We start from the raw sequence: 14,956 nt of genomic DNA on the forward strand, positions 1-14,956 counted from the left end.
TCATAATTCACTTACTTACCACAGCAAAAACACAGCCTTTTAGTTTTTTATGGAATGCATCCACGGCTGGTTCCAAATATAGACCACAACACAGTTAACCCCAAGATGGAGAGTCCCAACAGGACCACCAACAATTACGCTGAAGGAGGCCTTGAATATCATGTTTATACAAAGTGGAAGAAAGAGCAAAACCTGCCAAAATGCCTTGAGCCAACCCTGAGTGGACATCCATCTTTTTTACACCATGTATTAAACAATCCCCTCGTACCTAATGCGTTTATGACATAGGATATCACTTTGAGTAAAGTGGGCATTATGCCAGCCCACTGGGTCGAAAAAAAAATATTATCTCTACTGCATAGTTAGATTTGTTTGCCATGTCAGGGAGGAACTGTATTGCTCAATGGTCTTCCACCAATGCAGCAGACGCAACTTCAACAAAGCTACATGCAGAGTGGTCAGCAGTGTTCATGCAGTCACTCTCCATTCACATTAGGCTTTCTGTTTTTGTTGGGCATTTGGTTTAGATGCTTGCTTTGTGAAAAGCAAAATAACAATGACCCATATGTACAAAAAGTTTTTTTTTCTTTTCTGGATCTGCCTTGGACCTGGGCTGCTTTAAATAGGGAGCACTTACTAATTCATGAAGGTGACAGAACTGATTTATATGGGCTGTTGCCTTTGATTGACACTGAGTCAATAGTGGCTTCACTGGTGGTCAATCACTGAGACCACAGCTCTAAAGAGGTGCAGGGAATCCTGTGCAACAGAACAGTGATTATTTGTGACTGTTCCATCAAACTCTAAATGATGCTAGTCTTGTAAAACAAAAACATACCTCTGTCCTGATCTTACTTCTATAATAACGGATCATACCATTGCTTTCATACTCTAGCTTCATAAGGGGGTAAAGAAGATGACAGTATTGATCTCATAGCTTTTTCCTTTGTTCCACAAAAAGGCTTTAGAGTTTGAGGTGGTGTTGTCTCAGCTAGTTCTTTCTATTGCACAGTGTCAATCGAAGTTAAAATATCTTGTGAATGCAACTTCAAGCTACTGGTACAAGTCAAAACTACGCCAAAGGATTATCACAGGCAATCCTAGTGATCTTGGCATACTTCCTTCCTTTCTTCAGCGGGGATAATGCGTCCAGAAACATCCTATAGAGCTTTTAGACAACATCAGGAATAGTTGTGCCATCATCCACCCGTGCAACCATAGCCACAAGAGCATTGGGCAGCCCAGGACTAGCACCACTCCCTCAAAGACCCCCATTCCCTTGTCGGTCGGGCCTATGATGATCATTTTTAGATATTTAACGCAAAAAAACATTATATAAAGATAAACACATTAGTTTCCATATTTTCTGGATGACTGGATTTTAAGGGGGCTACAATGTTAACTGTACGATACCTGACACAGTCACAGTCACATTTATGGTCAAAGATAAGTTACAATGAAAATGTCTGTGTTTTACTGTAGTAATGTATGCCCACTTTCAAGCTATGATATTTACTTAATGTCTTGTGACATCTATAATAAATACGCAAAGTCTGCTCAGTAATTGCTCACTATATATTTTTGTTATTAATTTTCGGTAAACCAGAATAGCGTTTCGGTCGTTAAGACATCAATGTAGTGCTGACATATATATTGAATATTAAACTTATTGTTGAAGGGTGCATTCTGTGATCATTATACCCCTGAAAGTTTCACAAAGATTTAACTCCACCCGGAACATTTCCTTTCCCGGCGTGTATCTTTCCCTGGCATGCTAGAGAAGGGGATTTGGATACTAATTTGATGAAGGGGTGAACATGAAAGAAAAACGGGAAAAAAGGTTTCGGCTCCGCCATGATAATAGGGCTACGGTCTTGGGTAAAAATCAGAATTAATTCTCACATAATCCTCACATTATTCTCTTTTCTTTTTATTTATTTTGTATGATTCAGGCTGCTGAGGATTGTTTTAATGTTTCCGTTTGTCAAAGATGGTAAGTAATCGAGTAATGTTTCAATCCAAAGCAGTCTGTTTCTTCACTCAAGTCACGTTTCTGCGGTTAATGGGGAAAGGCTGCTCTGAATAAGAAGGCATGGTTCTTTATCTGATGGCATTGTTTTATTCAGCAAAAGATTTTGCACTGTGCCCTTCGTCAGCAGGAAAATGTGAATGATGACATTCAAAGAACCTCGAGGAAATTGGCCCTATAAAGCAAACAGTCCTCTTTTACCTGAAGTTGATTAAAAATACACACTGCATGTAGATTTATTTGAAGCCAGATTTACAACAATCAGTATTTACTTGGGGGAGTTTAAAATGATTTCTTGATGTATTTTGAAAGAGGTATCCGGGTTGCCCACACGATTTTTTATAAGGCAGGCCATGCGGAAAAAAACAGTGTACTAAAACATTTTACTTTTCATAGGAATTCAAGGCAATGGTCTGATGTTTTACATATTTTAAACACCAGAAAGCCAGCACTGTGCAAAATAGCAAGTATCACGGGGTGAACAATAAAATAAATGCAGTATATTAAAACGACCTTGAATCACAGATGCCTTTCTAACAGTGTTAATATTGACATTCTTTGTGAACCTTAAGGGAAAGGGCATCCAAGAGTTGTACCTCAGGAGACAGAAGCACGGTCTCAAGATCATCTGACCTGCTTAAGGACAACATTCAGACTATGTAGGAGAGTCCTGGGGTATTCTTTAACAGCTGTTATGGGTTGGAGACCGGTTTCATGTGGTTGGAAGCAGCAGTGGTCCGTACAGGTAAGTGCAGCGGGGCGGTTTTGTGGATGAATTATTTATTTATTTATTTTTACCTATTCCATCGTCGGACGACTTCCCCCTCCTCCCCGTCCCGTCCACCCCCCACCACACTTACCTGCACAGACCACCGCTGGTAGGAAGGCAGGCTCCCCTGAAATGCTTCCAAATAATGACGATACCCTTTGCTAGATATTAGCACTTGACGTCCTTACAGACTGTGTTCTTTAAACAATTGCTTCAATATCGCAGAAAGATATACAGTGGTTAACTTTTGTTTTCAGACAAACAATAATTTGGGGTTTCGGTTTTTTCTCACTGTTCAGACCCGTAATTCACTACAGCCTTACCTGTGGATAGGATCGAGGCACAAGAGAAGCGCATTCCAGGCGGACCAACAACCGGGGAACACAGTCACCACTCCCTTCAGGCGCGCCCGCCGCCCCGGGACTCCATATCCCGGCAGCCTTTGCGGCGGCGCGTTCCCTGACGCGGAATACGCGCCAGGAGGGGCCAGATAAGCAGCAAGCCCTCGGGGGAGCGGGGGGACCCGTAATTCACTACAGCCTTACCTGTGGATAGGATCGAGGCACAAGAGAAGCGCATTCCAGGCGGACCAACAACCGGGGAACACAGTCACCGCTCCCTTCAGGCGCGCCCGCCGCCCCGGGACTCCATATCCCGGCAGCCTTTGCGGCGGCGCGTTCCCTGACGCGGAATACGCGCCAGGAGGGGCCAGATAAGCAGCAAGCCCTCGGGGGAGCGGGGGGACCCGTAATTCACTACAGCCTTACTTGTGGATAGGATCGAGGCACAAGAGAAGCGCATTCCAGGCGGACCAACAACCGGGGAACACAGTCACCGCTCCCTTCAGGCGTGCCCACCGCCCCGGGACTCCATATCCCAGCAGCCTTTGCGGCGGCGCGTTCCCTGACGCGGAATACGTGCCAGGAGGGGCCAGATAAGCAGCAAGCCCTCGGGGGAGCGGGGGGACCCATAATTCACTACAGCCTTACCTGTGGATAGGATCGAGGCACAAGAGAAGCGCATTCCAGGCGGACCAACAACCGGAGAACACAGTCACCGCTCCCTTCAGGCGCGCCTGCCGCCCCGGGACTCCATATCCCGGCAGCCTTTGCGGCGGCGCGCACCCTGACGCGGAATACGCGCCAGGAGGGTCCAGATAAGCAGCAAGCCCTCAGCGTCGCGGGACGCGAGCGGGACGCCCGGGGCTAAGCCCGGGCAAAGGGCGGGCCCTCTGTGGCCCTCAGAGGCACGAAAAGGCCAGGCAAGGCCATCCCCCTGATATTTCCTGCACCGAGCTACAAAGATACCGTACTCATCGATCCTTAGTTAAGTAAGCGTCCTGAATTGCCTAGAGTTGATTAAGAAAGTGTACACTGTCGCACGTTAGCCACATTCCGCTGCCCTGCTAACACTGGGCAAATTATTTGCAGTTTACTCATGGAGCAACGTCTAGTCTCCTGACAGCTTTTAAAAGCCTATCGTTAATATGGGTAAAAAATTGGTACCTGTTGCCACTGAGCCACTCAATACCTTAGACTCTTACCTAGTACAAGTTGTCAGCAAGATCAATAACGAAAGAAGGCAATCTCTAGGCTTGAGCCAATCGCCAACTTTGCTCCCAGAAAGCCCTCCCTTCAGTGCACTAACGCCCGACTTACCTGCAGAAAATCCTCCCATATACATACCAGACTCTAATCCTCAAAATATAGGTATGGAGGACGGTGACTCAGACCCACTAGTAGATCTGTCTACAAACGTTGTCTCTGATTCTAACCACCAGATAGACACAGTGGACGAAGTTCCATCACCCCAGCTGCCCGTAGTACGGGCTGTGAGAACCTGCAGAAAGTTTCAGGCAAAGCGTGGGGGTAGACAGCAAGGTAGGAAAAAGCTGGTTACATCACCAAGACAGGAAGGGAAAACCGTAGAGCTTGATGTTGACGAGGAGTCAAGACGCATCATTGATGACGACCTATTTAATAGGATTCAAGATATGATAGACATGAAAATTAGGACTATTATAAAGCCTATGATCGGGAAATTGGATAAATTAACTTCCGAGGTTAAAAAGTTGGGCGGGTCACAAAGTAAGCTGATCGAAGATGTGGAGAATCTATCTACCTTCGTTACAAAACTGATGGCAACGGACGCGGACGCGGAGGATATCCCATTGGAAAGCCAAACACAGACTATCCCACAAGGGCAGACAACAGCATCGCCATCATTGCCATCATCACTTGTGCCCAGCCAGGAATTAGTAGGAGACGCCTCCGCACTACCACTACCATCTGCCGCATCAGCACGCCTGCAACAAGAGGATGACTCAGCCCAATTCGTCATGGAAGCTTTTCCAGTAGTCCTGGTATTGGCAAATGTCCCTGTTCTATCACAAGACAAAACAGAATCTAACCAGGGTCTAAAAGATAAAGCGCTACACTGGCTTACTAACAATATGCATATGGCATATCAAGGGTCTGATCAACTAGCAGGGGACATTGTTATGACAAGGAGGGTCCCATGGATTCGGAACAAGCCAAAAAAGTTTAAAGAGGACTGCGTAATACTAAATTTTGCTAACGCAGAGGTACTCCCAAATATCCTGTCTAACATCTTTCCACCCCAACGACGAAATGGCTCTATAATTCCCCTCACCATAAAGTTCTTTTATAATGAGATCCAGTTTGCTACCTTCCCCAATATCCCTAGATTTAGGAGACATATAAACACCACCAGCTGGGGAGGGGATACAAGACCCCGATATAATAATTATGACCGTTATCAGCCCATGCCAAATCCTGAGACAAGAAAATATAACTATCCGATCGAGCCAATTGCCAGGTCAGTAACGTCGCATGGGCCCACTACAAATGGTTGGGGTCCTGGAATTCTGGGCTACGACCATAGAGCTCAGGGTAATGGGTTTATATCACGGATGGGAAATGATCAGTCTTTGATGCGCCCAAAGACCCCACGTCCTATATGGAATACAACAGCTAGTGGATGGAACCAGGTAGCTACCCCTTTTGATTGGGGATTTGGAATGGGGAATAGGTATGGTCCTTTATCGAACCTAAATGACTGTGATTGACTCACAGATGGAACTGATTTGGCAACTGATGCTCTGAATATGCCACCATCCAAGAGAAGTCAACACACTAATGGCCAAGAACTCAGTGAGCCCACCCCCCAGACAGTGCTAGTGGGCCAAGACATATTAAATCATGACCATCTTCTTACACTAAATCGGCCGGAGTACAGTGCAACTCAGAGCCCTGTCAACGATAACTCACAGAGTCTTTTGCAAGTGGGAAGTAATGAGAGGTCAAAACTGTCACGAGTAGCTGAAGGGAGCATGGCGGGGTACCAAGAACCTAAGAAACCCACAGATTCTTGCAAGATTATATGCTGGAACACAGCAGGGCTAAGTGTCAAAAGACAGGACAAGGCATGGTCAAGTTTCGTCTTAAGCCATCATATTATTGCACTCCAGGAAACCTGGGATACTTCCGCTAATCTCTGGTGGGATGGGTTCACCAGTTTCACAAAACCAGCAGTCCCCAGTCGCATGGGGAGAGCCTAGTGATCTTGTTCTCTCTAGACCTGAAGGGAAGTTATAGGCAGATAAGCACCGATTCCCATAATATCCTAGTGGTTGAAAGGGTGATTAATAACACCAGCAGGACTATATACATAAACTTCTACAATTCAGGTAACAGGGATTACAGAGGCTGCAACGTTGCTAATTTAGACAGTATTTTAAAAACAGTAACCCAGAATATCAAGTACGTTTTTGAGTTTATTTTATTAGGCGATTTTAATATTCATTTGTGTAACCTAGCCTGTAGGGGAAGCAGTGACGATGGGGACGAGGGACCACAGGGCCCGCACTTTGAACACTCTTCAGAGGGGGAGGAGTTAGAAGAACTGCTAGCTGATTTCGATCTTTATGAACCTGATGGCGGGGTGAGACTGCCAACTTTTACTGGTGCCCAGCAAGGCACAATAATAGATTACATCTTTGTTTCACAAGGTCTTCTAAACCGGATTATGGATTATCGCACAGTACAAATACACTTTAGCGATCATAACCCGGTAATACTTGAAGTGGCATGGGGAGCCCAGATGGGAGCATCCCCAACAATAGCAAATCTCGCCCACCCCTTGAGGATTACTGATCAAGATAGGCGAGTGAAATGGGCTAAAGTGATCCCAGAAAAATGTTATGCACAAAATTTCCCCAAAATCAAGGACAAGGTCGAGATCTTCAAAAATCTTTGTGCGCAGGGCAAAGAAATAATAGAGTCATTTGAACTAATATGTGGCCAGGTGTCACAGGACCTTTTAGCAAAGCCAAAAAAAGGAATTCCAGGAACTAAGCGCTGGTTTGACGCAGCATGTTCAAATGCCCACAGATCATTGCTGGTAGCCCTAAAAAATACTCCTAGGGTAAAAGACGACATCACCAGACTAAGGAAAATTTACAAGTCAGCCACAAAGAAACGAAAGGACATCATCAAAGGTGAAGCATGGGAAAATCTCCTCTCAGCGGCAGTGCTGAAGGACAGCAGGAAATTTTGGGAGATTATCAAACAGCCTTTATTTTCAGATGAAAATAATGAACCCATGGACTGTGTTATCCCCGATGAAAAATGGCTGTCTCATTTTAAATACGTTTACGGGGATGAGGATAAAGAAGTTAAAGATGTCCCGATGGTCATTGTAGCTGGTTGCCCTATCCTTTTTAACCCTCAAGAAGTGGAAAAAGCAATCTTGGCCACTACAAAGCATAAGGCACCCGGCCCTGATGGTGTCCCTGCCGACTTTTTTATGTACTCACCAAAACTGTGGGCTGAGGTTTTGTCAAATGTGTTTAATGCAGTTAATGGTAACCCAGTTCCAGCCTCATGGGCTACATCCACTATCGTCCCTATTTTTAAAAACAAAGGTCAGCGGGATGATCCCGCCTGTTATAGGCCCATATCCCTCTTGGACTCAACTGTAAAAATCCTAGGCCGAGTCCTTTTAGCTAGATTGAGGGAAAACGTAGAGAGCTGTGGTGGGTTGTCCGAGATACAATATGGCTTTAGAGAAAGAAAAGGGACCATTGAACAGTGCGTAAATTTGTATTTGCTTATCTCCAAATATACCGTGGCCAAGGAGGGGTCCGTGTATCTTGCATTCATGGACCTCTCCTCGGCTTTTGACTTGGTTAATAGGTCAAAGCTGTGGCTGATTCTGTTGGAGATGGGCATTGATGAAGCCTTGGTTGCGTTCATGGCCACTTTGCACCAGGAACTCTCAGCAGCTGTGCGTGTAACAAATGATGGTAGACGTACCCCCCCTTTTAAATCTTTAAAGGGGGTACGGCAAGGTTGTATACTAGCCCCCCTGCTTTTCACCATCTATATCAATGGTTTGGGCGCACATCTGCGGGGGCAGGGAGCCGACGTCCCGCATGCAGGAGATGCCCAAATTCCGGCACTTCTGTATGCGGATGACGCTGTGCTGATTGCTCGCACGGGTGTCGGCCCTGCAGCACCTTTTGGACGCTTTCGGCTCATTTATGGAGTGTCTTGACCTTAAGGTAAATGTAACTAAGTCGCATACAATGGTAATGGGGCGAGTGTGTAACAAGAAGGGTCATAAAACATTTTCTTGTAGGGGGGACATTGTCTCTAAGGTATCTACATTCCCCTATTTAGGGGTACTGTTTGACCAGAAAGGGTCCTGGGCGCCACAGATAAGAGCAAAGAGGTTGGCTGTAATTAGATCGTCATCAGCTCTTCTGGGCTTTGCTGGCAAGCTAGGGGCTAGGCCCATGGAAGCGCTCCTAAAAATCTACAAGTGTAAACCTGTGGCCATTGCGTTATATGGTTCCGCTTTATGGGGGCATGTAAATCTAGATCCAATACAGAGAGCAGAGGATAGGTTTATTAGAACCCTGCTTTCTGTACCACAGTCAACCCCAACTTATTCAATCTACAAAGAAGTAGGCCTACCTTATCTGTCGGATACTTTGAGCTTGTCCCCTCTGATTTTTTGGCTGAAAATGTGGATGAACGAAGAACTTCCCTTGAACCATAAAATTATGCATGATGTTTTGTCCTTGGACAAATTTAACAAGATCCCATGGCTGGCCTATTTAGCTAAAACATTTGCAGACTTGGGACGTCCGGAGCTTTTTTCCTCCCCAGAGAAAATTAAGGTACAAGACATTGACTTTATAAAAAAGTCATTCAGGGTAAGGAAGGAAGCATGCCGTGAGGAATTTGAACTGGTGAAACCATCAGTAAGGGAACATTGCCTCCTGGTCAGTTCATCCTCACTTGCATCTTACCTTAGTTTCGTCACAATCCCCTTCCACAGGTTTTTATTAACTAAGTTTAGATTTAATTTGTTACATTTTCATCTAGGTTCTTTTAAAACTTGGCAGAAGCCGGATTTAGCCCCCCCTGTAGCTGTGATCAGTTTTCTGTGCAGGACACAATGCATTTTGGTATGTTTTGTGGGTTGTATATAGAGCAGAGGAAAAAATATTTGTTCCCTATCCTGAAAGAGGCGGGCTTTACCCAAGTGAGACCGGCCCTGCTTTTTTTTACAATTACTGCCTAATCCCCGCATTACTTTCTGCATAGCCAATTTCCTGGTAGCCGCCTCAAGGGTGAAAGCTGTCTGCCAAACTTCGTCTTAAAGTAAATGTCTCATTACGTATGATCATTTTAACGAACGTAACTTTTTTAATTGTGTATAATACATTTTAAAAAATAACTGTATATTTATATTATTGCTCTTAGGAAAAATACTTTCTATGAAATGTTTTATTGTTTTTCTTTGTATGACTTTGAATAAGTCGAATAAAGATATTCTGACTGACTGACTGACTGACTGACACTGTTTAGCTCTTTTTCTGTTCTCTAAAAATGTAAGCAAAGACATTTTCTACTCCAACAAATGGAAACGAACTGCCCCTCCTCCACCTTCCTAATCTAAGGCATAATTGTCTGTCACTAAAATATTAGATGAGATACAAGCCATACACTTATACACTGATTCCATTTGCTCAGACATTAAGCATATTGAAAGAGACATGGTTACTTTATAAATGAAGGTTTCTGATAACGACATAAAGATCTGACATAATCAGAACGTGATGATAAATCTGACACCTTTAGTCAATCACATTGCCTCTGTGCAAAACAGAAACCGACTACACCATTTGCACATTTTTAATGTACCTGAAAATATTGAAGGCTAAAAATACAGTTTGAATGTAGAGTCTATGATGCAAATGCAATTGAACATCAAATTCCTGGAAAAGTTTGAAAGAGATAAGGAACATCATATTCCTTCTCATCATAAATCGCACTGGTCAAAACCAAGGCAGTTATTTTCAAAGTTTTACAACATTACCATCTTCTCCTCATCAGGAAAGCTGCATGGGAAATTCTAACTCTACAACTAGAAGATTACAAGGTCCACATTCACCAAAACGTTGCCAAAGAAACAAAGTACCTTTGGCAACAATTTTCCGAGTTAAGAACAAGATTATGAGATGCAGGTTAAAACATGTTTTTTTCACCCCTCTATGATGCACATCCGGATAAATTACATCTCTGAGTCCTTTTCCTCCCATGCGGGCCTGATCACCTATCTCGATCCACAAGATCCTCTCACAATGGATTTACTGCCTCTCAGTTCTGTTCTGTTCCTCACAAGTTAATTTTACTCTTATATGCATTATAGCAGGTTTATGTGGCACGTTCTATCTTGCTTCTTATCCTGTCTCTATGTACTAACTTAATGTGAGGTCTTGTACTATGACGTTGATACATTATGTTTGTCTAGTTTTTTAGAACTATCTTTCTACCTTTATTTTTCAGTTTTTCCTTTTCTTTGTTATAGTATATATATTAATATGACTACTCAAACCAAACTTTAATGCTTTCTCGCTCGATCTTAAAGGCTGACGACATCCAGTCAATAGACGTAAAATATTAGAATAAGTAAATAGATTTAAAAGCCAATTATGACATCATTTTAAATTCCATGACCAAAGGCTGGGTAGATACTATTATTTCATTTCCAGCTGTCGGACACAAAAATGGCATGGCATTCCTCTTCTCTACACACTCCACATACAAATCCTTATTCACAAGTATGACTATTTCCATTGAAATTGTAACACTTGGTAATGTTCCTCTCATAGTAGGTGGTAATTTTAATCTTATCTGAATGCTCCTTCTGGATAGAATGTCCACATTTACTTTTAGACCTACTAAGTCCTTTAATTTTTTTTGTAAACAAGCTTTATTCATTTACTACAATTGCATAAGCATCCTCACTCCGGAGGCATAGTGCACATAAAATTACATTCTTGAACATCCTGACCAGATATTATGCCGCAGTCATGCCCATTACTACCTTGCTGATGTTTTGTTCCCCACTCATGTTCCTGTAATTGCCTGCCTAAATGGCATTACTAGGGTATTTGCGATCTACAACTCTATCTAGCTTAGCAAAGCTTTACCGCTCCAGTCTGGATCATATTCAGATTCACCCAAGCAATCAATAGGTTAACTAGATAACAACTCCCCCCTACCCTCCTCTCCCCAACAGCCCTATCCATCCCCCCTCCCCATCAGACATGTCACTCTACCCTGTACCCCACTGTGTCGCACCGCATTCACTCCTACATAATAATCGGAATCTCCAAGTCAGGAAGTAAGCTTCCATTTAGGGGGATGCCCTCATATCATTCTCACCTCCCAATCCGCAAACCTCCCGCTCAACAAAGGCAACGTTCTAGTTCACTAGAACGGGTCTTCCCCATCAGGGGGTCAGTCATCGTCGTCTGTCGGGCTCTTGAGCAAGTCCACCATCGCTACCCATACCCTAGCCGCGTCCAACAATTTGTTGTTATTGGATCTCTGGACCATTTGTAGTCTAAAAATCCCCTCACAGTCAGTCCACTTTATGAATTCTCGCAGCCATTGTGAAGCATTAGGTGCAGTAACCACCTTCCAATGGCTAGTAATCTCTCTTTTAGCTAGGACTAACCCTAAATCTATACATTTACTGGTAACCTTATTACCGGCAGTGTGGGGGAACCAGTGTATCATACAAAAGGGTCTGCTGAATATCTCTATCTGTTACCTCACCTAGTTTGGCCGTGACTTTCCCCCAAAACCCGTGCAGCAGTGGGCATTCCCAGAACATGTGTCCAAATGTGGCACTTTCTAGTTTGCACCGTGGGCAGGCTGTACGGGATCCGAAAAACTCATTAATTTTGTGAGGGGTGAGATACGCTCGATGGAACATATAAAACTGTATTAGTTGAAATCTTGCGTTTCTAGAGCATTTCCAGGCCCGTTCCATCAGCGCCTCCCATGGCTTTTCCCCTATAGGTGTCCCCAGGTCCGTTTCCCATTTAATGCGCAGCTCCTCTTAAGGAGTTCTGAACCCCTGCGTAATTCGCCGATACAGACAGGTAACTGCCTTGACTGTCCCCGCTGAAGAGACCACATATTGGCAGGGGAGAAAGGTCGGCGGTTCCTCCATCCACTTCTTCCAATGTTTACGAATGGCTGCCGTCAATGCCACGTGCAAGAGAAAGTTTGGCCTGGGCATTTCATATCTTTCCATAAGGTCTTGGAAGGGTATAAGAGTACCATCTTCATAGAGGTCTCCAATAGTGGATATCCCCAGATCCTCTCAGTCCTGTAACCTCTGCCAATCCCCTCCATGCGGCAACGCCTCACAGAGCCATAATGGAATCTCAGGGGCATACGATGGGCCCACCTTAATTCTCCTATTGGCACGATTACAGCATTGACACACCACCCACACGTCGACTGGGACCTCCCGTTCGCGTAACGGCAGATGGAGAAGAGTCTGCGAGAGCTGACGGAGGCCCCAGTCCATGCCCCTTTGGTCTTCATCTGTACGCAGCCTCCCTGCTATCCACTTTGTTAACCATTGAAATTGGGCCGCGTGAAAATATGCCTCAAAATCAGGGGCTGCTAACCCTCCCTCCTGCCTTGGGCACATCATGGTGGTTAGCGCCACTCTACGTCTCCCAGAGCCCCACAGAAACCCAGTAACCATGGTGTTTAATTGGGTAAAATATTTTCTAGGCAGTGAGCCGAAATAGTGAAGTAGTCGGCCCAGGGTTACCATTTTTAGCAACGCCACTCTCCCCGCTACTGAAAGAGGTAGGGTCTCCCAAAATTCAAAGTTGCTCCTGGTAGTACTCAGTGCCCATCCTATATTGCCTTCAAACAAGTCAGAAGTCTCATGATAAATTCGAACTCCTAAATAAGGCAAGCAACTGTTTTCCCACCGCACATCTAGTCTCTCTGGCAGTTCTCCTCTATTCCCACGGACCGGGAAAAGACACGTCTTATTCCAATTGACTCTGATCCCTGCTGTCCGCCCTAGCCTGGCCAGCAGTTCTCGGGCACCCTGTAACTCCTCTTCAGCATTGGCGAGGAACATTAAAAGGTCGTCTGCGTATAGGGCAATATAGTGTGCCTGACCCATCCCGTCCAAGCCCCTGCAATAATGCCCCGATCTTGCATGGATAGCCAGTGGTTCTATTGCTAGAGCGTACAGGAGGAGAGTAATCCGGGCATCCCTGTCTCGTCCCCCTAGCCACACTGCAGGCTACTGAAATCACTCCCCCGTACGAACACTGGCAGTCGAAAGGTTGTACAGAATTCTCATCCAAGTAGTCATATGGGTGATCAATCGACTGACCAGAATACTACTTAAGATCTTATAATCTAGGTTAAGCATAGCAAAAGGACGATAGGCGGTGCAATCCCATGCCGGTTTATCTGGCTTGAGGAGCTTTATAATTACTGCTTCTCTAGTTGAGCAAGGTAGGTAGCCATCTTGTTTTGATCTGTTGTAGAGGGCTAACAGATGAGGGGCCAACAGATCCATATACGTGGCATAGAACTCAATCGGTAGCCGGTCGGTGCCAGGGTTTTGTTCCGGGCCATGCGCTTTATGGCTCTCCTGATCTCTCCTAACTCCACTGCACAGCCTAAGACCTCTGCATCCTCTGCCTCAACCTGTGGGAGTTCTATGTCCAGGAATTCCTCCCCCTCCAGCACTCTGGTATCTAACCTACTTTGATACAGAGTAGTGTAGTATTCCAGAAACTGTGTGTTGATAGCTTGCTGCCCATAGTATGTTGTGCCCTCATCGCCCCGCAGATCTAAAATCGGTGTCCCTCTGCACGCCGGTTTGGCCAGCCAAGCCAACAGTGCTCCAGATTTGTCCCTCTCTGTGTGTGTGCGTGCCATTTATGCCCTATAATCGAAACACCTTAACCGCTCTACCTTCTCTGCCACCTCCACCCTGGCCGCCACGAGATACTCCTGTCTATCCTCCCTTTAAGGTCTATCTCTTGCTATATCCCTGAGCCATTGTTCTGCCTTCTGTAAATCATTCAGTAAGGTTTTGCGTACACCCACCACTTCCCCGATGCAACAACCTCGTATCACTAGTTTAAATGCATCCCAATCATTATGTAGGCTAGTGGTCATGTTAGTGTTGTTCTGAAAGTACTCCTCTATAGCAGTACCTATAGTGGTTCTAAAAACCTGGTCTTCCAGTGTCTCCGGGCGAAGACGCCAACTGGGGATAGTGGACCTAATTCGAGCCCAATTCAAGGACACCACTAATGGATTGTGATCAGAAACTGTCCTGCCTAAATACTCACTCATCGTGACTGCCATACGCAGATCTGGGGAGCAAAGGATAGAATCCAGCCGTACATGCAGCTCATGGAGAGCTGAGAAATAAGAGTGGTCCCGTTCCCCCGGGTGATGAGCCCGTCAAGTGTCCGCCAGTCCCCGGTGCCGTTGCCAGTCTCTTCAGGCTTTCTGCAATCCTATGCTTGGGTTTGTCAGGGAGCGGTGGATGGAAGCAGTCTAGGGCCACCTCAGTAATACAATTAAAGCCACACCCCAGAAGTACAGATCCCATCAGTACCGTTGCCAATTTCTGCGATAACTGTGCAAAGAAAGCAGGTTGTTCGATATTAGGAGCATATATACTTCCTATTGTAATATCCCGACCATGAAGGTACCCCGCCACTACTGTGAATCGACCTTTGATGTCAATAATCTGTTGGGCACATTGAAATGGCA

This window comes from Lissotriton helveticus, chromosome 3_1 (assembly GCF_964261635.1).
Source record: "Lissotriton helveticus chromosome 3_1, aLisHel1.1, whole genome shotgun sequence".
Classification (NCBI taxonomy): Eukaryota; Metazoa; Chordata; class Amphibia; order Caudata; family Salamandridae; genus Lissotriton; species Lissotriton helveticus.